The sequence below is a fragment of the Canis lupus genome, chromosome 22 (assembly GCF_011100685.1).
Source record: "Canis lupus familiaris isolate Mischka breed German Shepherd chromosome 22, alternate assembly UU_Cfam_GSD_1.0, whole genome shotgun sequence".
NCBI classification, from domain to species: domain Eukaryota; kingdom Metazoa; phylum Chordata; class Mammalia; order Carnivora; family Canidae; genus Canis; species Canis lupus.
Window position 1 is genome coordinate 15,019,595 of NC_049243.1, and position 25,822 is coordinate 15,045,416.

General features: G+C 35.1%; 1 long non-coding RNA gene across 1 annotated transcript in view; it reads left to right on the forward strand.

Moving 5' to 3' along the window:
- The window catches only part of LOC119865131, a 37,982-nt gene extending 30,702 nt beyond the window's left edge, over nt 1-7,280 (forward strand). Inside the window, exons 2-3 of the long non-coding RNA XR_005376008.1 lie at nt 554-659; nt 6,137-7,280. This is a non-coding gene — a long non-coding RNA (uncharacterized LOC119865131). The remainder of the gene's footprint in view (nt 1-553; nt 660-6,136) is intronic.
- Nucleotides 7,281-25,822: the final 18,542 nt, after the last annotated feature.

Below are 25,822 nucleotides of genomic sequence, written 5' to 3' on the forward strand. Positions count from 1 at the left end.
CAGAAAATGTGTCTGGGTACAGATAAAAATACAATTATATCCTTTCACACTTACCTCTGTAAGGGGAGGTATCCCCCCAAAATAGAAGCGATTCTCACTTATTATTATATTTTGTAATAAAAAGCAGGCATTTGGGTAGAAAAAAAAGGAAATAGGCAGAGGTCCAACTCTCAGGGCCAGACATAAATCAGAACTGCTAGGCGGCCATCACAATGCATCGATTTATAGCTGCAGGTGAGTGGCACGGTAGGTAGAATTAGAATTGGTCCCTGACCTTAAGGAACTTACATTCTGGTTAGAAAGCCAAACCTAAACATATGAAACAATGTGAGAAGACTTACGAGCAAAATAATGTAATGAAAGCTAACTTTTATTGGCAGAGTACAATGAGCCAGATACAGCTGTAAGCACTTTGTGTATTGCAGTGAATTCTGTTGGTGTGCTGCCCGGAACTGCCTTAGTGGCTCTGTTCACCCCACACCGAACTGCCATATATGCGTTAGCTGCCGACTGCTCAAAGCTGACCTATTCTTCTAAACATTACCCTCTACAGAAAGGAGCCTGGGAGTTTATGCACCTCCACCTTCCTGGACCAAGCAGCAGCCAATGACTAACACAGGGATCTACAAAAGGCCAATTCTCACCTCCAGTAGAACCAGGTCTGTGGTATAATTTGTGGTACACCACCCCCAGTGGGATCAGACTGCTGCTGAGAGTACCTCTCCGCTTAGCTTCCTCCCCAACATTCCACCCCGACCCATTCCTCCTTTCCTCTCTTTCCTTTTTTGGGATCCTTCTCGCAATAAACCATTTGTACAATAAGCACTATCTCAAGCTCTACTTCTAGGGAATGAAAGCTAACTAAGACCATATATGAACTCATTAAATATCTGCCACTACCTTATGGGGAAATTACTACTATAATACCCATTTCTCAAATGAAAACTGATGCTGTGATAGGTTAAAAGCATGAACAAGGTCACTCAGCTCATAAATGGTAAATCTTGGCTTTGATCCCAGGCACTGCTAGTGTGACACAACATGCTCTGAACCTCTATACTCCACTGCTGTGAAAGTTTGCCAAGTGAAGGTGTCACTACGGGTGGTGGAAAGAATGCAAGATTTAAAATAAGGAGATAGATTTTAATGTGAGTTCTTTAAGTTCCTAGCTTTGTGATTTTGAGTTAGTCACTTAATATTACAGTACATATATTTTTTTAATTTTTTTTAAATTTATTTATGATAGTCACACAGAGAGAGAGAGAGAGAGAGAGAGGCAGAGACATAGGCAGAGGGAGAAGCAGGCTCCATGCACCAGGAGCCCGACGTGGGATTCGATCCCAGGTCTCCAGGATCGCGCCCTGGGCCAAAGGCAGGCGCTAAACCGCTGCGCCACCCAGGGATCCCTACAGTACATATTTGTAAAATAAGAATCGTAATATAAAATTAGAGGAAGGATGAGATGAGATCAAACATGTGAAATACCTGGCCTAGAGTTGGCCTTCAAGAATGTTAATAAAATTTTGAATTTGAGAACACCAGCATTCCTTTGAGAGTATGCAGCACTTTACAACTTGTAAAATGTTTTATTTAATCATCTCTTTAGCCTTCACAATAGCCTTGTGATAAAAATATTATTGGATATATTTTATTGATTGTAAAAAAATCAAAGCTGGAGAAACTCAAGAAGTTAGTGATAGAACCAGAACTCAAATTTTAGATATCTACTGCAATTGCAGCATTTTTAGCTTTATTCCACAGCTACTTAAAATAATGAAGTATAATTTGAGGATACTCTAGTGATTACTAGCAAATCTCTTGCCCCTCTTATCTTCTGAGGAAAATACCAACGCTTTGAAAATAGATGATGGAAGGAAAGAGGCACATTGAAACTTTAGTAATAATAAACCGGTTTAGGTGAGAAACAAGAAAACTAAGAATGGAGTAACAGAATGAGGGATCAAAGGAGTGGGATGGGAAACTTTTCAAAGGTCAAATTTATAGCATTTGTTGACTGGCCAACTGTGCAAAGATGAGAAAGAGGAGAAAGTCAAAGGTAATTTGTCAAATGTTTCGTTTTCACAACATACTGGTTAAGAAAAGGTCCAACTCCAAAACTTGTCCTGTTTCAAATCCCAGCCTTACCAGTTAATTGCCAGCTAAATAAACTTGGGCAAGTTCGTTTTGCTGCTTCTGTTAGCTATATATATATTATGGGGTGAATCATACTAACTATCCCCTAGGATTGCTATAAGCATTAAATGAGTATCTACAAATGTACTTGTTGTAGAGAGGTACTCAGAAAACATTCCACTATTAAAGCACACTGACATGAAGCAAAAAATAAAAATTAAAAAATTAAAAAAAATAAAAAAGGCAGGAAGACATGATTTACAAGAGGAAGCAAGAGATTTGCATGCAAGGCTGATACTATTAGAAGATTTGGGTTTGTCTCCTGGCATTTACCTTTTAGTTTTGGATTGTTTTTTTTGTTGTTGTTTTGTTTTGTTTTTTGTTTTTTGTTTTTTTGTTTTTATCATTCCTTTGCTTCATTTTTATGATTGCTCAAAAAGGAGAGATATTATTTTTTTAGATCCCTTATCAAAATGCCATACAGATAAATCACCATCAATAAGAATAACTAAATCACCCATTCATATACTAGTCCATTGGGCACATGTGCCCATAACCTCAGGAACTCACACATTCAAGCTTTTCCCCCGGAATAGCCCCATTTCCTATGGCCAAAAGCACGGTGAATGAACTAAAGTGGCTGACCAATGGAAAAAAAGAATGGGAAGTATGATATTTAATGTTATTACAGAAAAAAAAAATTAGAGTCATTGAAAAAATCCAAGTCAGTCAGAAATATCTCAGTAACATACAATTTAAAATAAAAACAAACAAAAAGCACACTTTTTTTATGGCCAGCAGTGTTCTTTTCTAATGATACAATAAGATCAGTAGGTCACAGGCCCTCTATATCTGTACTAGTCTCCATTATCTATAACTGATTCTCAATAACACCTTAAGACAAAAGATCATCCTTTCTGAAACTCAAGATTAATTAACAAGCTATATGTCTCCACACATCCACCCTCATTTCCAATATTTTATTAGATGAGCTACTATTGATCCTTAATTTTTAATACAATTTTATTTTTTTTCAATTTGATTTTTAGAATAGTTTTTGTTTCACAGTGAAACTAAGGAGCAGAACATACAGACATATGTCCTCTGTACTCACACACATATAAGCTTCCCCATTGTCAACAACATCCCTTACCAGAGTGGCACATTTGTAACTGATGAACCTACAATGACACATTTTTATCACTCACAGTTCTTAGCATCATAGTCCACTCTATGGAGTAGATCCATGTTATGTTCATACTACACTACAGTATTATATATTATAATATATAACCACTACACTACAGTATTATATATAATATATAATTATATAATATATTTATAATTATATTTATAATACATAACTGCTAAGTTATGTTTATAATATACTATAACATACTATAGCATCTACCACTATAGTATCATGCAGAGTAGTTGCATTGCCTTAAAAATCCTCTGTTCTCTGGATCCTTTATTTTTCTATTTTCATTTTAGTCAGAGTTACTACAGCTATTCCAGGGAAACTTCTCCCAGAACACATCAAACAAAGTTTTAAAAATAATATACTTAAGGTAAAGCTAAAGTATGATCAAGTAAAACTCATATTCTAATTTGGACGTGGGGACATGGTAAAAAATATATATTCTTCATATCTTCTCTAATTTAATATAAATTAATTAAATTTAGCAAAAAAATAGTGAACTTCATGTATCACATTGATGACAAAATCTTTTCACCATGTTTTAGGTAGAAAAATTTTGCTTAGGCATCAAACTCCAAACCTTAATCAAGGCTTTATGTTTTTATAAGATGCCAAAGGAACTTTCAATCAGATATTCAGTAGTAATTAAAAAGGGAACCTGTTAGAAGACTGATTACTCAAGTGAGACACTGGGAAAGAAAATACCACAACACATGATATTGTGAACTCTTATTTGGTACTTGAAAATAGCATCCCTACCTTCAAAGTTGTAACAAACAAAAATGCCTCCAGACATTGCTGTTCCCTGGGGGACAAAATTGCCCTTGGTTTAGAATCACTGAAAATAAAAAAATACAAATATTAATATTTCCAATCTCTCTCCTAGTTTGGGGATGAACAGGTAACCCAAATGTAACTAATCAGATAAAGCAAAAATACAATTTAAAAAGTTCTAGAAATGATTGTCCTCCTTAAGGAAAGCCCCCCCCCCCTTTCTTTTTTTCCTGGCTTGGAAAGCTGTCTTGCTTAGAGTTGAGGCATTCTCTTTGGAAAATGAGAGAGAAGTCAAAAGCTGAACTGGCATGCTGATCCAGAGCTCCAGTGCTCAAAACCAGCATTTACCTATGTACAGACTTCTTGCCATGAGAAAAAAAGTTTTAAGCAGTCTTAGATGTTATAAAAAAAAATTACCATGACTGCACATTTTAGCCATGTGCTAAATGTTTTCATAATTTTTAAATGTGCGTACTGTTGGCAAATTACAGGAATTGTTGAGAGAATTAAAAAAGGATAATGTGCATGAGAAAGTGTGTATGGCACATAGCAGGTGTTCAGTAAATGCTGTTGTTGTCATTTGACATGGCATCAATTGACAAATAATGGATACCCTTTTAATTCATCCTCATTCTCTCTCGAATGATATTCCAGAATGGAGTTCCCAAGACACTCTAGACTGAACGAACTCCTGAAATGGCAGTTCCTAATTGGAGTCCAAAGATAGCCTCCAAAGGATTTATGGGCTTCCTAAATTTATAGTCCAAAAATATGAATTGTCTACATACATGAATCAGGAGTTCATTGCTTTCCATCAATTTTTCAAGGGGTTCAAAAATGGTTGACTTAAAAATGTATTGATAATCAACACTTAGAAGCTTCTTGGGCTGATACAATTACTGTAGGTAGTTAATTTAGATCTTCTGCTTTCGAGGAAAAAGAAGTTTCAAAAAGTTCAGTGTGAAAAGAGAACATGTTCATTAATGAACTTACAACCTGGATGGCCTTATGGAAAGAAGGCAGCCTGTACAAACACAGGAATGCTGTTAGACTTCAAATTAATATATAAAACACTTCTTCAAGAACTTCTCAAATAATGAGTGCCAATGAAGAGTACCTTTCTTTAATGAATCTTGATTACTGACTAAAAGGAAAAACTGAAAGGTGAATATATGACTTTCTCCTCCCCAAAAGTGTGTATTTAAGCCTCCCTGGAAAATACAAGATACACATTTATGTTGAGAATATTTGATTCCATAAAATAAGAACAAATCTAACTTGGATTGAATTTTCCAGAAAAGAGCCATGCTTTCCTGCCTAATGCACCCATTTTTCTGCCCTGATTAGTATAGATCTAAGGATTTAAAATAACGGATCACAAGCTTTAGGAATTCTTCAAAATATTATGAATAACTAATTTTAAAATAAAGTTTTCCCCTGAAGAGCAAATCATTCTTCCTTTTATAAATATGTCTTTGGAAAAAAACATACTTATCTTCAGAAGAAACTGTGAAAAGAAATGATCACAATTAGAGAAAGACAAAGAAGATTCTCTCTATGGGACAGGACAGTGAAGAAAAAAGCAAGTGATCGATCGTGGGAAATGAATCCAATTTTGTGGAGCACCTGTGAATTAGTGGTCCTGTTGCAGCAAATGATACCTTGATAGGGTTAATTTACCTTACAGAGATAAAAAAGTCACTTCCAGAAAATACTTTATGCACCAATGCTAAAATAAATGAACGTGATTTATGCATGAAATTAAATATATTCAGTGATATATTATTAAAAAGTACCAATTTGAAAACCTAAGTAGAATATCAGAAACTTCCATGTTATTTCTCAGAATTTGATCTAGTTAGCTGGCATTTACCTTTGCTACACACTGCATTGCTTTAAACAATGAAACGGCCTGTTCCCTGCACCATTTCCCTGAATGAGACTTGTAAAAATCCCCATAATATCACTGAAGGTCATTGTCAAGTATCAGAGATTCTAAGTTTTTTTTTTTTTTTTTTTTTTTTTTAGATCTGCAAGCAGAGATACCTCAGGAATATTAACCAACTCAGCCCTTCAACAACAATTATCCTTATTAAATAAAATCTGTATCAGCTGAATCTTAGCACAAAAGAAATTAGAACTGCTATGGCAAATCTGCAGTGTAAATCCATGGAAGTAACTGATTTCCGCAAGAGAATATTAATCAAGAAAAGTTTTAACTTTATCAACTGCACTAATGAAAAGACATTTTCTGTTACATATCACACAAAGCCTGATGGGGTGAAGGAGTGCAAGCCTTAAGCCTCTAGATTTTAGCTGATGTATTACTTCTCCAAGTTCACAATGCTTTTGAAGTGCCTCAGATCTTAAATCAAGGAACTTGCACTACAAAGAAGAGAGCCGCAGTGAAATTAACTTTTTCCTATCCTTGTATATGGTATTATTTTTCTTGTCTTAGCCCCTTAACATGAAAGATGTAGAATACTAAGACAGGCAGACATTTATATAAAGACCTGAATGGCTAATTTAGTGAGCAAATAAATCTGAGACACAAATCTCCCTGCCCCTTAACCCATCATCAGCAATTCCAATCAAGCTAGTCTGTTCCTAAACTGGAATCTCATTGCAGTTGCAACCTTTTTTTTTTTTTTTTTGGCAAGTTACATTATTTTCTTTAATGCAGATTAAACAGCAAAACAAGCATATTGTCAAAATTCCATTTTAAAATGAATCAGAAGTGTCTTGCTCTAAATCTCTAAGCACCAGGTCCTACATCTGTGAAGTGGAAATCCTACTAGTGCCTACCTGGTAGGCTTAGTGTGTTTATTAAATGAGACAATGTATATAAATCAGCATACAGTGCCTGACATAAAGCAAATGCATAATACACATTAGTTCATGTTATTTTCTTGCACAGAATTTTTGAGGGGTAATCTGATTATCTTCACAATTTCCCACTGTGATCACAGTATTTATTTACATGCTGTGAAAAATAAACTAATCAATGGGAAGAGGAAATAAGTTGTAGCTATATATGTTTACTGAAATACATTTTTGTCTGTTCTAAAGTTCACAGAAAGAGGGATACCTGGGTGGTTTGGGGTTGAATGTCTGCCTTGGGCTCAGGGTGGGATCCCAGAGTTCTGGGATCAAGTCCTGAGCCCTGCATCAGGCTCCCTGCAGAAAGCCTGCTTCTCCCTCTGCCTGGATCTCTGCTTCTCTCTGTGTGTCTGTTATGAATAAATAAATAAAACCTTTAAAAAAAAAAGTTCACAGAAAGATAAATTCAAAAAGTGTTAAGGTATTTCTGATTGCTTCTCATGCCCTGGATGGCAAAACAGGTATGATATTAAGGGCTTGTCTATGCTAGGGCAGGCAAAATTTTCTTACTGCATCCCTTTCTGTGTCACGCCCAACTACTGGTTAAGGAGAGGATTTGGCTGGCGATTGGCAAATAAAAGTTCTGACATTTTGGGGAGTTTTCTGGAAAGCCACGAGAAGCAATATAGGTTTGGTAAAACAAGTAAGTAAATAGAGGACAATGCCAGGGCCGTCAGTGAAGGGAATTAAAAAAAAAAAAAAAAAAGAAAGAAAGAAAGAAAGAGAGGGAGAGAAATAGGACAAAGAGGGCATGGGGGAACCCAGACACAAGTGTTCAACACATATTTAATAAACATTTATTATGTGTTGAAGGAGTTTTTTGATTTCTTACAAAAATCAGTGAGTGGTTATCAAGCAGATTTAAGGGGGTCCATGACTATAGCAGAGCTATTTGCATTTGAAAAAGCCTGTGGTGGGACCTAGATCAAGTGGGGAATGTAGGAAAGGGGAGGAGACCTTAAGAGGCATTGCCGTAGTTCAAGTGACAGATGGCACAGCCCTCCACCAGTGTTACTCAATGTGCAGGAATAATATACACCCAGGTTGTTTGGGCTTGCTTTTTTTTTTTTTTTTTCTTTCAAATTCAGCAGAGATCAGTGTTTTTGGAAAATACAATAAAAAATGAAAGACTTGAAGAAAAATGATATGTTTGAATGTCTCCAATGACAAATTCCTTTTAATATTTCTAAATGTTTACTCCATATTTCAATGTTTATTTTCCCATGAACAGCAGTTTGTGAACTGACATTGGCCATGGACCACACTTTGAGTAGTAGACTAGGATGTAGACATGAGAGAAATAGATGGATTTGAGATCTATTTACATAAAATGGACAGTACTTGATAGATTACCAGACTGGGAGGGTTTGCACTGAAACAAAAGAAACTGACAAGAACGACAATTAAACTTTTGGTATGAACTGTTGAATAAATCATGGAGTTCTTTACTAGAAAAGGAAACGCTGAGGGAGAAACATGTTTAGGCCAGATATAGAAGGTTAGAGAAAAGAGAATGTATTCAAGTCAAATGTGTTGATTTTGCAATGACTGAAGGTTTTAGGTAAGCAATATGATGCGAGTTTAGAGCTTAAAACATTGATATAAACAAAAATATTAATAATAACTAATGAATAGTAATAATAAACATTTACACAAATTAATAAAATAATAACAATACATCTGTGTGCATAGCAGCTGTCTAAGAAGTGTGGGTATTGGGCAGCCCGGGTGGCTCAGCGGTTTAGCGTCGCCTTCAGCCCAGGGTGTGATTCTGGAGACCCAGGATCATGTCCCACATCAGGCTCCCTGCATGGAGCCTGCTTCTCCCACTGCCTGTGCCTGTGCCCCTCTCTCTCTCTCTCTCTCTGTCTCTCATGAATAAATAAATAAAATCTTAAAAAAAAAGAAGTGTGGGTAATTAATTTTCACTATGGTATAGGTACTAATTGTAGTCCCACTTTACAGATGAGAAAACTGAGACACCAACAAGATGAATAATTTATTTAGTCTCTCACCTGAAAAATGGATGACCTGGAATATAAAGAGAGATGATCTGAACCCTACACATTATTTTGCCTCTAGAATAATTATCTAGATTAAAAAACTATAAGTTCCAGGCATAAGACTGAGTCCTAAAAGCTCTGTCTTTGCTATGAGGCAAATTGCATGAGTTAAACTAATGTATAAGCTAATTACCTTTTGTTGTTCAGTTCTGGGATTTCTAATCTTTAGGAACGAAGGCCAGTCAGGACCAGCAAGCGAGAGACACAACATTTACTACTCCTTTCCATGGAGCAGATATTTGTGAGCTTCAAACATTAAATTTTGAGGAAAGGAAATCAGAGATAAAAGCATTTCTTTTCATTACTTGGCATCAGTTTCCTTCTCACACTCTGGTTCATGAACATGTAAGTAACAATGCAAGTGTTGCTGGTGAAAAATACTTTCAGGCCTAGATTCAACTTAACTTTGTCACTTTAATGCTGGTAGCTCACTCTTTTTTTTTTTTAAGATTTTTATTTTATTTATTCATGTAACACAGAGAGAGAGAGAGAGGCAGAAACACAGGCAGAGGGAGAAGCAGGCTCCATGCAGGGAGCAGCTCACTCTTATTCAGTAAATAATAATGAGAATTTATAGCAATTATCCATGGACACTGGAGGTGGGAGCAGGTTAGGATGCAAGCTGCCAGAATCAATGTTTAGGCAATAGCAGATGGGCCAGGTTGAGGGCAAATGTGCTAGGTCCTACATAGGCTAGAGGCCCAAACCAAGGAGTAAAAGGTAGAGAAATTTGACTCTAGGTCTAGACCAGCATGGGTGTAAGTCCAGAAGATCATCCTGAAATCTGTCCAAGGCAACAGGAGGCCAGATGAGTGTACCATAACCTGAAGCTGAGAAGAATTCAAAATGAGATATATCAATCAAGCAAAAAACAGCATCTGGAAGATCTAAATGGCAGACAGTCATCCTAAGGACAAAAAAGAAAAGTAAGGATGGTGCATGGCAGGGAGTGATTTCTAATCACTTTACAAAGGCAGTGGTTACCAATGCAGGCTCTGTATTCAAAGAGCCTGAGTTAAATATGAGCTTGGTATTCAACTATTTACCTATTTAACTTTAGAGAGTTTATTCAGGTTTCCAAAATTTAGTATTAGCAGCCCGCTGCCATGTGGACCTGCCCCAGGCAGTGCTCTTCAAGATGGACCTCAACTGCCGGTGCTACCCAGCACATCTGTCCCATGGCTCTGCCCTCAAGTATACAGACTTGCCCCGTGGGGCCACCTCTGAAGAACAAGCTGTGGGGCCTGCTAACCTTGACTGCGAGTCCACAGTCCAGGCCTCAACCTAGAAACATGGGCACAGGTCTTGCAACTCAGCATGGCATCTGAGAAACAGAAAGTGGCCTAGCTGTGGAACTTTGTTCTAGTCCTTTTCTAACAGATCATGGGTTTAGGGGCCCTACTTTCTAAGATCTGAGGCGCAAGAACCTCCAGAAGACAGCCTCCTGGTATTTTTGCTCTCAGTAAAAGTTTGGGTTAGCAAAAAAACAACAAACAAAAAACAAAAAACAAAAAACTCATCGAGTTGGTAACCAACTAATTAAACACTGTTTATAAAGTGTCCAGCACAATATCTAGAATGTTCTCAATAATAAAATTAAATGTAACTTTAGGCGGATGAACATGATGATGATGCTATTCAGACAGGTAGGGTAGACACCCTTCTTATGAATAATATTGCACTGTTAATAGAAAATATATAGGTATAAATATATCCTATATTTATTCAGTCATTTTAATCATGAGGGCTTTTTTTTCCTTTAGGTAAAAAAAATGAAAATAAACTTTGGTATTAGGAGACTGCCTTTTTCAGATTTGTCCATCTGTTTATATAAATTTTTCAAGCCAAAACTGACCAGGGCAGAGTCTGTCAGAATTTTCCACCCTACTATTGGGTAGGATGCAGCATAACTGATACTGAAGTATGTCATTTCTAGCATCCGGCGTACACTGGGTGGAACCCTTGGTCTCCAGGCTCCCACACCTATCCTAAAGTTGTAGCCGGTCCCTACATCCTCCTTGTTAGGCCAACAAATCCACCTGAGCTTCTTATTTTCTCTTTGGTATTCCAGGGTCTAAAGCTAACCCCAGGCTCTTAGCTCTAATTTGTTGTGGATTGCACTTAATCATCTACCACTTTGGTTCAAGGTAAGCTGGGGATATGGGAAGAATTAACTTATACGAAATAAAGTGTGGGACCTGACAAAAATGTGAGAAAACAAGGTATGGTTCAGGCCAGAAAAACTGAATTTTACAACTGACACTGTGGATCAGCGCTGCAGTAGAGCTCTAGGGAATGTGATATAGGGAAAATTCTTTCAGGGTATCAAGGACAGTTAACAGTACTGGGGCACCACAGGGCAGTGAGATGTCTGGAAATCAAAAGTGGACCCTGAAAAGGGATGGAAAAGCTGGAATGCTCATTGCTTCCAAAACTGATCTGTGGAAATTTTAGACAATTTGTAGAAATAGTCTGACATTTGTAAACTATTTAGCATATAGGAAAGATAAACAAATTCCAAATCTTTCTTGGCCTCCAAATGGAGCTTAAGATTTATTTATTAGCTCATTAGACTCCATATCCAGAAAATACAAGGGCAGGAGAACCTGGAGATTTCTGGATATACATTTGAACTACTGAAATTAGAAAAAAAGCAAAAACAAAAAACAAGGTCAAGGGTGATTCTTGCTAGCTCCTACCTTCTTGAAAAAAAACACACACATACACACTCAAATATACACACTCACAGTCTCTGTCTCTCTGTCTCTGTCTCTCTCACATACACACACACACACACATACACACCCTTTCTAAATTTTATGATGATTCAGATCAATCACTAGGTCCTGTCTGTGGCTTTTTCTTCAACCATCAGCCTCAGAGATAAATCAAATATCTTACTATAAATTACATCAGAATAACCTTTTTTTTGCAAAGTTATCAGAATTGTGATTGAAAAAAACAATGTGATAGACACAGTACACCACTGTTTGGCAAGGCATCTGACAAAGATTCTCATGTAGAATGGGAATTAAAAAGGAACAGACTGATAAAAATTCTGGAAAGGAAAAAAAAACAAATAAATTAGTAAGTCTTTTAACACCACAGTCTTAAAATAATTACAGAGAACATCACTTAACTTAGAAATCTGACAGAACTAACTTAAAGTGTGAGCTGTAATATTTATTACCCTTATAGAAATGGACAGCTCACCTAACTCTTCTAAGCCTTTGTTTCCTCAGCAATAACAGCAGTAACCTCCATATGGTGGTTCTGAAGATTCAATAAAAATTAATTAAATGTTTTAGCATAGTGATCTATCTTGGCTAAATTAAAAAAAAAAACTTTTCAAGGTACTTGGCTGGCTCAGTCAGTAGAGCATGTGACTCTTGATATAAGGGTCATGAGTTCAAGCCCCATATAAGATAGGGAGCTTACTTAAAATTAAAAAAAAATTAAAATGTTTTAATTAAAAAGAAAAACTTTCAAGCTTTGCTTCTCAAAGATAATGTACCACCTTGAAAAGATGTATAACCCTCATACCAGTATAGATCAGAGATCCTGTCCATGGCAATGATACAGAAAAGTATTAAATATCAGATGGGTAATGGATTGAAACAACATTAAGATCCCTTAGCCTATGAATCTACAATCCTATGACAAATTATCAGATAGCTGGGATCTATCAATAGATCCCTAATCTTTCAGGGATCTTTCAGGAGATGTCGGGTGTCATGTTCCTAGAGTTGAAGATACAGGAGTGTTGCACTATGGAGCACTTGTAAAGTATGCTCAAGTAGCAAACACCTCTAGTCAAACTGGTCAATCAATAAGAAAATAAAATTATTTTAATCATAACAGTTGAAGGACAGACTCTATTAGGATTAAATAAATTAGTGACTTAAATATATAATCTAAGAATTTTCTTATTTCTTCTTCCATCAACAGGGTCTATTTTATCCTAAAGCAGATTTTCCTAATGGTCCTAAAATAGTTGCCAGCAACAATCAGGAAACCATGCTTTCTGGTTTACAAGCAACTCCCACTCCCAACTATCCTTTCTTTTGGAACAACTAGGCCATTTAAGGATATAACCTCATCTCCAGAAGATTAATATCACTAGGACATTTCTAGGCACTGACTAGCTTATACTAGTTAAAATGCACACTTGAGCGATCCCTGGGTGGCGCAGCGGTTTGGCGCCTGCCTTTGGCCCAGGGCGCGATCCTGGAGACCCGGGATCGAATCCCACGTCGGGCTCCCGGTGCATGGAGCCTGCTTCTCCCTCTGCCTGTGTCTCTGCCTCTCTCTCTCTCTCTGTGACTATCATAAATAAAACAAAACAAAACAAAAAAATTTTAAAATGCACACTTGAATTAGTAAATGGAATCAACCTTTCTAGAAGAATATGACCAAAAGAATAAGAGGTCAAGATCTAGAGCAAACAGATGTTTTTAGAAAGGGAAAAAATACTGAAAGTTGGAAGTAACTTTAGGAATAAGATTGGGTAAGAGATAAATGCAAACCCTAAGTTCGGATGCTCTAGAATAAGAACAATTTAAGAAAAAAAATTCGGTCAAGTTTAAAATGATATAAGATATAAAAGCAGGTGGACATTATCTACATTTTTTTCAATCACAATGCTCTTAAACATAAGAATTTAAAAATTATGGAATATTGAAAAGAAATGACAAAAGTTAAATATGACAGTCACCTATTAGGCATTGAATATTTTTTCAGTAAATATATAATTGTAATACAAAGCTTTTTTTTTTCTGAGTACTCACTTTGTGACCATGCTAAGTTTCCTATATACATTATTTAATTAATAGGAAATTTTGATTGTATAAATGAATAAATCAATGTATTAGTGAGAGCATACCTATTTACAAAGGCAATGCTACAAAATCGTATCTCATTCAAGTTTCACCTTTCCATAAGATTGGTCTAGAGAGGTTGTTAAAGATAAATTAGATCATTAAAATGGCTGTAGAGTAGCCAAACAGAAGTTTGGGGAATTGTGGAAAGTTGTGGGAAATATGATTAGGTTTGACAGAAACACAACTCTGAAACTCAGATGGAGAGTTAAAGAAACTGGTGCTAATTCTGTAATAGAGAACATAATAATAGTCTAAAACAGTTGTAATAGCCATCCCCCCTCAACAAATGGAAACTTCCAGATAAGTTTGCATGTTGTCAAAACAAACAAACAAAAAGAATATTTAGTCATAAGAAAAGTTTTATTTAAACATATAAATATTTTTCTCCTTGGAAAAGTCAAGACTTTTTAACAGGATCTTAACCGTTCTCAATGGCTGTGTCCTTCTTGTCTTGATTTGGACTTGAATCTACCAAATACGACCTTATTATACCAAGTTTGGTAAAAAGTAGCATCTCAAACAAAGGCTGTATGTACATTATATAGAGTCCACAACTTCTGTTTCCCACAATCTCCATTTTGCTGGCACGGGGGTTCTTTTGCCATTTCTTGCCAAATTATATTTGCTCTCTGTCAATGTCCATTGGCAATTTGACAAAGTGCTGAATCTGCAGGAACCATCGCATGCTTTGCAACAGCTCCAAGAGCAGATTTTTGACAGATTTTCTTCCCCTGCAGTAATAAGGCTTGCACTACATTTTATGCAGAAGGGCATAAATTAGTTAACATTTCTAAAGCAAGTTGAAGATGAAAAGTACCATATACATAGTAAGTTTTACTATTAATTTCTGTTACTTATAAGAATCAAGATACATAGAGAAATACATTAAGCTTTACTCATAGAAGCATTAATGTATCACTAAGACTGTCAGGATGCCTGACAATGACAAAACATTCCATTTGCCTTCACACTGGACAACCTTTGACAACACAGATAAATCAATGTTCTGGAAAAAATAGACATTTATCACATTCATAATTAATTTGAGTTATAGATGAAATACTAACCAAGATTTTCCATATTTTGACAATTTATGGATAATCACTTGAGAAGTGAGAAATTCTCAGTTCTTAATTCAAAATCCTTTTACTAGAATTGATACTTGTCTTTCCACATATTTCTCTTTTTCACAGATGAGACTTCACTTAACCCAAAGGCCCCAACTAACAAGGACAGACCCAATTCCTAAGAATTTCTTAGCACACCCAGGTTAAGAAATACCAATTCTTCTTGGCCACATCTCAAAATATTAGTTCAAACTCTTCAGGGATGAAACTGGAGCATTTGCATTTTTAACAGGAGTTCCAACTGCTACTGCTTTGTAACTGTGGTTGGAAAACAAGATTTGCTAATTCCTATAGTCCTAAAAATTTTTTGTTTTTTGTTTTTGTTTTTGTTTTTCCTGAGAATCCATAATGCTTTTGCTCTTAAACAAAATGCTAGTTGTGGTTAACCTCTTTATCTCAAATTGGTTCAAACTGTAGGAAGTGAAAATCTATAAAGTTTTTGGAACTTATGTTACTGCTTCTTCTTAACCTCTGATTAAGTTCCTAACTTTTATTAAAAAAAAAAAAAAAAACTTTTCTTTGTGACTTTAGTCATCTTTCTATTTCTATCCTCACTTGCCAAAAAAAGCTTGGTGATATTAGATCAGGAAATTCCACCTACAGTCCTCGGTACAACTCTACCCTTTGATTGCTACTACAGTCCTCAGTCTTGCTCTGGTAATGCACTAACTTCTTGCTTTTAACTATTTTAAATTCAGACAAGACTCAACTTAGACCTTTGAAGATTTCTGTCTGTTCAATAGAATTTTGTGTTTTCACCTTGTCTACTTTTACTGTTTCATCTCATTTTCCTTTAAAGTACTATCTGTCAATGTATCTTTGTTTTATTTATTTTCATCCACCTTTTTATTCTTTTCTTTTCAAATGTGGAACCAGAGGTGCCATCATCAGATGGTCAGGTTCATTGCCAGCACACACCAGAACACTAGAATCAGTCCAATTGCAAACTAGGCTCCTGTTAGTAAAATTGTGTCACCTCACTTCCTGAACAATTGAACTGTATCATAGTAGAAGTAAAAGTGCATAAGAGCTAGCCTGAGAAAGTTTATTTCATATGTATTTAGATCCTTATTAACTGTGACCTCAAATAAGAAACTGACTCCCTGGCTTTGTGAAACGAAGACAATGATAAAGGCTCAATCCACTTCATGGAATGATTTTAGGATATGTTGAAATCATGGAAAACTGTCAAGAAACTGTTGCACATAAGAGAAAGTCTAAAACTGAACAGCTATGGCTTCAACGTAAAAGTCACCAGAAATTGATTAACTTTTCCATTTATCTTTGGATAAAGAAAGGACCAAGTGAAAAGGTATAGAGAAAGACAGAGCTTCAGTGGACAAGATCCAAAACTATATAAGGACTGAGCTGAAACCAACATAAACAGAAAGTAGAGTAGAAAGAGAGACAAATGAGCAGTATCACCTGAGCCACTAGATAAGGCTTGTATTGACACTAGTCATACTTTGGGACTCTTCAAATAAACAGACCAAAGCCATTTTTTTTTTGTTTTAATTCTGCCTTAAGGTACTAAGATACTAAGGTACTAAGGCACTGTGTTAGGCTCTAGGATTTAAAAAGTTGAATGCAAATAATTTGACTTGAGTGGAGGGTTGTCTTTTCTAAAAACATATTTAAAAGGGGTGCTTGGTTGGTTCAGTCAGTTAAGCATCTGACTCTTGATTTGGGCTCAGGTTATGATCTCAGGATTGTGAGACTAAGCCCTGCATCAGGCTCTAGGCTGGGCATGAAGCCTGCTTAAGATTCTCTCACTCTCTTCTGCCCCTCCCCACCATCTCTCTCAAAAGAAAATAAATTCAAAAAAAAAATTAAAAATTGCAAATATCTTCATTTAGAAAGGATTAAAGAGGACATCCCTGGGGAAAATTATACTTTGGAATACTACAAAACTGTGTCCCTCAACAAAATATTCTTTATGAGAGAAATGTGGGTTTCAGATAAAGCTATTGCATTGTTGACCATTGCTAAACATCTACCCTCTTTTCACCTTGTGCTTTGTGGAGAAATTTTTACTTTACTGGAAAAATATTTGAGAACAATGTAAGCCTTTGTCAGCAGTATTGATCTACAGTTAGTCTTTGATTCTGCAGACAGGCATCACTATGAGCCAAACATGTGATCTCAGCACAGGTCTTAGGCTATGACGGTCCCTTCAAAGTCTGAACCAAAATACCACTGTGAGAGTCAGAACAGATAGGAATGGGCTCCCAACATTAAATTTCAATCAGAAACCCAGAAAGAGACTTGTGTTCTAGCCCTACTTCTTTTTAATTTATTTCAAGATTATTTGATATATCTTTCTAATGAGCTGAATGAATACTTTCCTGCCACAGGAAATAAGAAGACAAGCACCTACTTCTGTGATGACAACACAGATTTCTCATCAGGTTCCAGGAGCTACTCTGATAAGCTACTAAGCCTGCTGGCTAAACACTGTAAGTTTAATACCTACTGTACCCAAATCCAAAATTATTTTAGATAGACATCCCAACATGCAGATGAAAAAAAATGAGTGAAATCCATCTAGCAGGATTATTAATTTAGCTATCTGGGCTAAATACTATTACATTTTTATTGAATACATAGATACCACATGCCAGGTTCTGTGTTAGGAAAGATTTGAGGTTGTGTAGTAATTAAGATTCAGTCCCTGCCCTTAAGAAACTTCTATTCTAAAGCAGAACACCAAGAACATATAAATTCTATAGAAAGACTAAGGTAAGAAAAAGTCAAACTGTTGAATACCTGCTTTGATCAGACAATGAGTAACAACAAACTATGTGTCTAAGTTTATTGTAATTACAAGTTCAACAAGTATCTGTAGCTAATATGACTTTGAACCTTAATTTTAGTAATTTTTTGCATGTTTCCTATTTCAAGTATCCTCAGATCTTTTTTGATATTTTAAATATTTTGAAGAGTAGGTAACATTTTGTAACTCTGCTTAACCATGCTTAACCATCTCACCTGCATAATAAGGTCATCTCTTGCATGACTTATATTCTATTCACTAAAAACTGAATGAACAAGAAAATGTGTTACAAACAAGGGAAAAGGGAAAATATAGCATCTTACAAGTGAAGAAGGCCCAGCCATCAAATTTACTACAAAGCCATTTGGGAAGGTGGTATTTGACAAAATCTCTCACGATATTCCTACATGATAACCAGCAATAGTACCTACAGGTAGACTCAGACGCATGAACAGCATTGACTCATGGATTATGTTCAATCTAGAAACCAGCCTCTAAGGATATGTTTTAGAAGGTGTCCTTGGTTTTATCCTGTGTGTGTTTTTAATCACATACCAGATGAAGCCATACAAGCCCTATTTAGTATATTTTCCAGATGCAATAATCTCAAGGGGCCAGCTAAATTTTTGGATAGCAAAAACATGCATTTAAGGTTTTCATCTAGATTCACATATTCCTTTTTGATTCAACAATTAAACATACAAATTCAGCTTGGAAGAGAGTTCAATTGATTGTAGCTTGGAATCACAGAATCAGTGTGAGCCAGTGGTATTCTATTGTTCCAAAAAGGAAACAGGCTCTAATATGAACCTTCTATACCTTTATTTTCTAGAGTTAATAAACTCAAGACAATGCAGGGAATGGCAGTAGGATTAGTGATGGTGCCCAAAGATACTTCTATAGAAATGCTGAGAGAACGTGGAATATGTAGCTTGGAGAAAAAAGTGCTTCACTGTAATTTCCAAATATTTGAAAGCCTATTGTGTGTTAAGGGAAGGAGACTTATTATAACCATCTGAAAGTCAAATAGGATCAGTAGGTAAAAGTTATAGAGAGGCAGATTACATCTCCATACACGGAAGACATTTAAATGATAAGAACTGGTAAATGAATTTCCTTAAAAGAAATGAGCACTGAGAAAATGATAAAATATAGAATGATCATGCATCAGGATGTTGTGGAAAATTTGTTAATTGTCAAAGAAGTAACATGTCATGATCCCTAGTTTTTTGTTTTTTTTTAACTCTAATTGTCTATGGTTCTATACATAGCATCATTTTTTGTATATACTCTATATGAATATCTATCCTATATGTATATATTTTATTTTTATTTTGTTATTTTTATCATTTTAAATATTAATGATTATGCCTTCAGATCTTACATCCTTTTTCCCCGGAGGCATTATTATCTATTCCCTAGGAAGAAGCCAGGTGTGCTGGCAACACAAGATATTAATAGTATCTTAGAAGCCAATAGAATGTCCAGTGTAATAAAACAAAACAAAAATACAGAAATCAAGTTGGAATAAGCTATTCTCAATGATTACAATAATAGTTTTTCATACTTAGGGGACTGACAGTAACCTTTTTCCAAACTGATATGTAGGTTGGGGGAACAATAGTTTTTATCTCAATTATTGCTCTGGTATTTTCCCTCACCAAAAAAACACATTGACAATGCATAAATACCACAAATCATTATCCATTAACCATGACCTTGGTTAATTTTTTTATTCATTTCTAGGATTATCTACCTAAACAAAGTTGTACTCTTCAATACTCTGTCCATTTTTAACCATTATTTTCAAACTCTATGTCCCATACTCTGAAGTATTTTCCAGTTTTCCATCTGGAAGCACCTATTCATCTTTTAATGCCCTGCCCAATTATCTCATTTCTTATATAGTTTTGCCCAGCTACCCTACCCTAGGTAGAAATGCTCAATCCAGCTTTCTTGCCAATAAATTCATATATCTATTATGGCTTTTGTGATGCATTACCTATTTGTTGGTTTCCCCATCTAGAATAAGAATACTTTTTAAGAAGAAATTTAATTCTGTCCATTTTATGTCCTCTTTAGAAGCAAATGCTAGGGTACCTGGGGCCTGGCAGGTATTAAATGAAAACAGTGAGGAGACATGAAGCAATACATACAGTGAATGAGTGGATACAGTGATTATACTAAGAAAAACTCATAGGAATTAGGAACTTAAAATTATAGAAAATGTATCCTTACATGGAATAAATATATACCTAAAAGAAATACCAATAAACAGAATATTTCTCTGAAATTAAGCTAAGGCTCAGTGCCTTAGCATTATCCACTATCACTTAACAACAACAAATATTGTGTTTATTATCACCTAATTTGTCTGATTCTTGGAAGGATATTCACATAAGAGATTGTGCAGATAATAAAATTTAACTTGTTTTATGTGTCAAACTTTCAATTTTTTTCTAAAAAGATTATGAACAAATTTGATCACTCATTATTACTTTAAGGCTAAAGATGTATTTGTTCATCTTTGGTCTCTGTCCGTAAATGTAGCAGAAACACAACAAATACTTGTTGGATGCATTTATTAATTATTATATATATTGTAATAGCTGTTCTCCCCTTTTTTAAGCTAGTTCTTCTATTAAAAATATTTTTATGACTCCCTATTTCAAATTACTATCTTCATAGATTAAGAAATTAGATAAACATATGGTTAGAATTATGTGTGAAAGAAATTTTAAAAATCTGAATTATGTGCTCTTCAAGGTACTAAAGTTGGAGCTTTGCTTAGAATTTTCTTGTTTCATAGTCTATATTGCTTACTTTTTAATCATTGCTGCCTCTCTTTGTGTTTGACATTGGTCAAAGTTTGACTTCCAGATTACTGAAGAACAAGATGTTTAAAAGTATCTATTGGTATCAGGTACCTAAATGAGGAAAAGGTATTGCTGTAGTTCTTAGGACAGGATCTCTTGATTTTTACACAAAGGTGAAGTTGGAAAGTACCAATACAACTAAAACATTTAATTTCTTGTATCTAGATTTGAAAAAAAAAAACATTATTTGCTCTCAATGAATATTAATAAGTATTAGTATCTTTGAGAACTTATACATTCAGTGGAAAAACAAGACCGATATATATGGATCAAATAGTTTAAGTGATATTACTGATTAAAGTTTTACAAATTCAATGCAAGTCTGAGTAGTATAGGATGGGAATATCATCCATGGAATTATGCTATGATAGTACATGTGGGGTCTAGGGGGAGGTATTTTTTTTTCTAGCACTAAGAACTTTGCCTAAGTTATATCACACAGCAGCATAATGCTGTTATTTAAAATGTAAATAGTGGGGGCTCTATGGGGCTACACATGTTGAATTGGACACAATCTGATTCAAGAGTATTTTAATCAGTGAAATTTATGGAGCAGCAGTATAACACCCTCATGATACCGATACATTCAGTGTTATTCAGGCAGTGGTACTGATGTATGCTTGTTGATTATTGAAGTGAGAGGTATGCCACACATTATGTGTTACTTTCTCAGCAGCTGAAGAACACTCTAAATGTTATACCAGAGATGAAATACTAAGTCTCCTGAGCAAATCACATGACTCTCACTTCCCTAACACTTTTAACATATGTCACAAATGGATTTCAACTATATCTCACACTTCAAATACACTTTATAATTTTGTTTATACATTCAAGCCATAAGGTGTTATAAAACAAGTTAAAGGAACTGCACTTATTAAGATTACAGAGATAACTCCTAGGTTAAGGAAAATCTACTTGGGCAAAGCAAAGAACTTGTGTCTGTTCCATTCTAGGCCTAAAGTTGGTGCCAAAGAATAAAGTTTTCATTTGTAGGTCTTCTATATTTTAATGTTTTGCATGTGCCTTTAATCTTACGTATTTGAATTATGTTTTAAGGATTTCAGTACTTGGAAGAGAGACCCTGTGTGTTTGAAATTCTTTGCAATTTCTTGGAATATAAAGTCCCATGCAGGGAGATGGACAACACAATCAAAAATAAGAGGCATATGTTCTTAACTTAGTGACTTTAATGTGCCAAATGCTATCCCTTTTTCATCTACTGAATCCTCATAAAAATTCTGTGAGTTGCATATTGTTACCCCTAATCTACATAAAAGGACACTGAGGTGTGGAGTGGTTGAGTGACTTGCCTAAAATCACAGAGGGTTGTACAAGGATTGGAACCAGGTCTACTTTCCTTTCTGTCACAAAGCTATGGTCTCAGCCCAACGGCTATGCCTGAGAATAATATAACAAAGGTGTATGAAAGAGCATTCCATTCTGGTGTTCGTGCTTAACACTGATTTAAAGAGGAGGGCAGGAATATCCAAATTCATTTTTGTAACTATAAACATGTAAGATTTTTCCACATTTATTGACAGAGAGATATAGAAAAAAGCATGAAAAGGGACACAGGAAAAGTTAATCCTAAACCTAAAACCATCTTGAAACAAGACTTTGTCTAGCTTTAAGGTGTTCTGAAAACTCTAAAGATGCTCAAATGACACCCACAACCAGATTGGCAGTATCTCTCCTGGATCATCTTGTTAGTGTGCTCTTGAAGGGCATCCTGACCTGTGTTGCTCCAAGTGTCCAAAAAGCACCAATTTTCTACCTTGATTTTCTCTGATTATTGACAATTTTCTCTGCTAGGGATTGTGTGGATGATGAGCCAAAACTCAACGTGATTGGCCAGGTTAACAAAGTGAGAACAATCCAGTGAATCAGTATTCACCTCATTAGTATTGTTCTCTCTTGTAATTCATGAAAAGATGTCTTGAAATATACAAAAAAAAAATGTTCATTATAAGGTAGAAAACATTTTCTGGTGGGTTTGGTCTTACTTATCTTGAGGCTTGTAGTATTTAATGATAAAAGTCTAAAACACTTATTTCTCTGTCTCCATTACCAAGCCCCTTTCTAATTTTTTTTCTTATCCTTTGCTATTTGGAAGTAGCAGTTTTTATTTCATCAACCAACATAGTATAATTATTTAATATTTTAAAATTCTTTGCTTATACTTTGCTTATCCACAGAAAAATGAACAGCCATAAAAATCTTAGAAAGATCATTTTGAAGGCAGAGGCTTCACATTTATTTTAAGAAATGATTACTTGTCAATAAAATAAAAAGCTATACTTATAATTTAGAATAACTACTAGGAAATACTGTCATTTGATAACAATGGGAAGTGTTCATTTCATTATAAATTTTCTAACTTTGGCAAAGACCTTGGACTTAAAATAGTTTTAAGTTTGGAAAATGGCCAAGAATGTATTTTAAAACCATAGGAATATAAAACCTAAAAATAGATAACAAAGCTTAGTGTAGACTAATGCTTGAATATGTAGTCAAGCTAGTAAACTGTGTCTCTGATATAAAATGTCATTATTCATAAAATGGCTGCACAAGTCAGCTCAGAGTAGCAGTAGATAGATGGCACTATATAAATTCTTAAAGCCAGTGAATTTCCATTGGCAATTAATGCCAAGCTTACTCTATCTACAGAAGAAAAGAAAAGCTCTAAAAATGGTATACTCTTAGGTGTCACCAATGTCATCTATTGTTCTTCAAAAATGCAACTGCATATCAGCTTCTACTACTCATCAAAAATGTCTGCATACATTGTTTAGTTTACCTGTTTAGATGTAATCTTAAAAGATTCTGGGAATAATAAATAACAGAAAAGGAGGAAATTACAGATAAGAGGTCTTTGTAAGAACTATTGTCTAGAAAATTCTCCTTAAATAATTTTATGATTTCCTTATTGTATTCTAAAAATTGTATATGTAACTTTTTTTTCTCTCAACCATGAAGCCAGTCTATTAGACTGAATGTTAAACTAAGAATTAGAATGTTTCTGTTTTTATCATGATTGCCATCTATAATCTTTCCTATTAGATTCATCTTTTATTCTATTATATACAAATTCATGCTGATAATATTTGTGAAAATTATTTTTGTATCTTCATTTTCAAAATTAAAATACCTAGAATTTAAAAAAAATCTTTATAAGTAGATAAAGTTCATAGTTTTGACTATATTAATGATTTCGGAAGCAATATTTTGAAGATAGCAAGTTTAATTTTAGGGACATATTTTGACAGGGTGTCTCAAGAAATAATACTTGAAAAAACACATCTTGGGGCACCTGCAAGGTTCAGTGGTTGAGCATCTGCCTTCAGTTCAGGTCATGATCCCAGGGTCTTGGGATGGAGTCCCTGAATCGAGTTCCCTGAGGCGAACCTGCTTCTCCCTTGGCCTATGTCTCTCTCTGTGGGTCTCTCATAAATAAATTAATAAAATCTTTGAAAAAAACACATCTGTTTGCTCACCAGTGTTAACACATGAATTGAAAGCTGTTTGAAAGTTATTGAAGAGTAGTGACAAGTAACAGTTTATGAAGTTATTTGGCAGATCTTATGTGTATCACTGGGACCAATGTTAGGTCCAGTTAGGCTCTTTTAACAGCTTCATCAATGATCAGGAGGAAAGAAGAGACAACATGTTAATTAAATCCCTGGAGCTATTAAATCCAAGAATCAGTCTATAAAAAGTGTCAGTCCAAAGTACTTAGCTCAAATATGCTCAAAAATACATTTTAAAACAAAGAACACTACAGAATTTGTATTTCAACAAAAAGTTCATGGAATAATGTTTAAAATGCACCCTTCAAAAATATCATTTCCTAAAATATGAAGAAAATTGGACAAAGGTGAGTTTTTGACTAAATTTCATCAATATTCTTCATTTTCTATTTGCCCATAGAGATGAAAACAAAACAAAAATTATAAAACTATACAGAGCAATAACAGGCAAATAAATTCAAGTTCAACCATGAAACTCATTTGCCCTTGACCATCTGCTTCTCCTTAGAGCTAAGCACTTTGAACTTTCCCTGCAGAGTCAGCTTTGCTTCAGCCCAGTCTCCGACTGTCCATCTGGGTCCAGCCTTGCAGCTCACTTGTGTAACTGAGTTGCTGTCATCTTCCTGAGTCTAACTTGAAGCTCTTTCCCACCTTTCTCTCCTGTGCTGACTTTAGTCCAATCTTTGTAATGTGGCTGGTCCTCCAGTGCCTGCCTCTTCTTAGTAGTCAGCCATTTTTGTCTCACCCTGAGAACTGAAAATTTGTGTTTCTAAATCCCAAATTCTGCTTCATGCCAACAGATACCTCTGACACCACTTACCCTGGCTGCCTACCTGTTTCCTTGAGTTATCAATATATTGAATTGCTCTGACATCTATTTTTCTGTGTTGTATCTCCTTGCTTGTTGTAATACCCTATTATTCAATCTTTCTAGCAGCAATAGTTTGCTACCACAAATGACAAGTAATATACACATAGCTGTAATTAATAAACAAAATTGCAAAGAAACAAAATGCTTCTCTAATTTTAATACAAAGATAGCAGTGTGAAGCTTATTTCACAATCATCATTAATAGTACATGTGAATATAAAATGAAATATCCACATTAAAGAAAAATACTTCCAAATGAATGTAGCATATTTATTTGCTATTAGACAAATCTCATTTACTAATTTCATTAAGGGAATAAATTCATTGCTTTTTATTGTCTTACTCTGAACTAGTCCTCTAAATAGTCTAGGTTTTTGTTTGGGACAATTTTCTGTCACATTCAGGTTTCTTAAAAAAAACAATAATTAGAAATTTTGTACTCAGTAAAATGCTATATATCAGTGCTATTTTTATAATGATGATTTAATAGTAATAATTTTTTGCTGAAAAATAAGGCAGAAGAAATATTATTCCACTTGTCACTTCATGCTCCACATAATAATGCCTGGCACTTGCCACTTTGTCATGCACAACTACCTGAAGACATCATTTCTGGCCTTGGCATGAAGTATAAAAGACATGGTGAGTTCTCTATTAAGCTCTATTCTTGGCACCCTTGGACGACTGCTCAAATGCTTCATGTGGCCAATCTTC